Genomic DNA, 2,174 nt, shown 5'->3' with positions numbered 1-2,174 from the left:
AAGAGTGTTGAGTTTTGAACTAGTTTTCATGTCCAAGTGATTAACATTCAAGGGTAGTCTTTTCTGACAGTGTTTCTGAAGCGCTCGTTATTATAATAGAAAGTTTTTCTTTAACTCAGGCAGAAGAGACTACCTGTGAAGTTAATATTGCAGACGTTTCAGACAGCTCAAAGCCACAGCTCTTGCGTATTAAGCTATACTTGCACCGTAAAACACAACCAAAGACAATACCTGACACTAAGGAAAAGATGAAAGAACACCAAATCACAGCATTTTGCAGTAGATTTCAGCAGCAATGAAGGGACAGCACCGTGAGCTCCAACAATCCCTTCGGCAGAGCAGGGACAGCACTACACTGCCACAAACGGAAAACTTAGTAGCGTTAAGGTGAACAGAGGGGCACAACCTCTTGCTGTATCTGTATCAGTAGCATCAGCACAGAAGGGACAAAGTCAGTACAAGATGTAAGAAAAAAGGTTATAGCAATGACCCTAAACACAAATATGTGGATAAATGAAAGTGCATGGAACAAACGGAGAGGAAGACTTGTACCGGTAAAGAGGGCAAGTCCCTTACTTACAGTAATTTCTAGTTCTTGGTCTCACTAAGACAGTGCACTCCAGTGTTGGATAGGTGAGGAACAAAAGATATTTTCAGGACTTATAGATGCTTGTGTTGAACAGTGCTGATACAAACTCACATGAATCAGTTTTCTATAAGAATTCTTTACTCCACACAACGGCTGAGTAAGAAAGCTCTTGCATTCAGGTGGAAATCTGACCAGTCTAAATACACAGGGTATCTCAAACCAGCCCTGTAAGTAGCAATACATGTGACTTCACCCAACTGAGACCAAGTTCTCTCATTTTCAGAGAAGTGAGGACTTCCAGAACAACGTGGAGTTAAACCACTCAGCAGAATATGAAACAAGGTATGAAGGAAGTACTTGAGCTGGTTTTCTTAACGTTTTTGTGAGGAGACCGTGAGAATTTGCACATCGACTATATATTTTCAGCCTTGCATTTTACTGTATTTTACTTCCTTATACTGTTAATTAAAAATGACTACAGTCCTAGATTCCTAAGCTTGTTTTTACTGGGTTTAAAAATATTAAAAAAAAAAAATAATCTAGTTTAGGGCAGTAAATAATCTTGCTATCATGGAAAGAGAAATCAGAACAATCAGATTACTCATTTAGTGAGGTATTACTCAGTGCAAGAAAGCGTGGGAGAATCAAGCTCCTAAAATGAAACTCCCTGGGACCGAGATACATAAAAGCGCTTTAATTTTTGTACGTATGTAAGCTACTTGGTTGAATTATTTCTTTAGGCTCAGGAATCTATATTCTGCAGAGTGCTGCACTCTACAGCACGGCCCACCAAAACACTTAAGGATATGAGTAAGTTTCATCATATCAGTAGTTCTAGCAGAGTAAACAGGATGTAAGAGTGGACATTCTCAGACCACATATCCTTTTACCAGTTCCTCATTTCTGACAGCTAGCAGTAATCAACGCTTAGGAGAGCTGAGGAAGAACGCAGCAGGTCTAAGAGTGCTATAGAATTTCAACAGCACTACAAATTCCTAAGTGTATTCAAAAGCACCGTACAGCCTTGGCATCTCAAGAAAAAAGTCATACAATAGTTATCTTTCTGATTGATAGACTGTGAAGGCCACAGACATGTCCTGGCTCTGAACTGGAAGTCATCAGGCTTCTTGTCTCCTCGGGTTGTCTCTCTGCACTGTAGGGTCTTCAGGACAAGTAAAGCCTCCACGTGCCACAGTAACACCTCTGGATCTCACGCACAAGAGAAACCGTGCTGCCTCTGCTCCTAATGCAGCCCGACAGAACTTGCCTTTACCACGGGAAGGACACACTGACTCAGGTGCAGCCCACCCCCCGGGACAGCCAGCTCCTTCTCTACAAATCTGTTTTCTAGTCAGTCAGCGCCCAGCCCGGGCTGTGGATGGAGTGGCCGTCCCCAGGGCGGGACTGAGATCAGACTGAGCAGCCTGTCCGTCCTCGAATTGTTCTCTTCAAAGAATGGCATAACACTCACCTTTTCTCAATCATCAGGACCATCCCCCCATTGCCACTGCCATTCACAGGCGATGGACAGCCGCCTTCTAGTGAGTTCAGTCCGCTCGCTCAGCACCCACCGGTACATCTCAAA

The sequence above is a fragment of the Charadrius vociferus genome, unplaced genomic scaffold (genome assembly GCF_000708025.1).
Source record: "Charadrius vociferus isolate BGI_N301 unplaced genomic scaffold, ASM70802v2 scaffold763, whole genome shotgun sequence".
NCBI lineage: Eukaryota > Metazoa > Chordata > Aves > Charadriiformes > Charadriidae > Charadrius > Charadrius vociferus.
The sequence above is the reverse complement of the archived record's forward strand: the minus strand, read 5'-3'. Positions refer to the sequence as shown.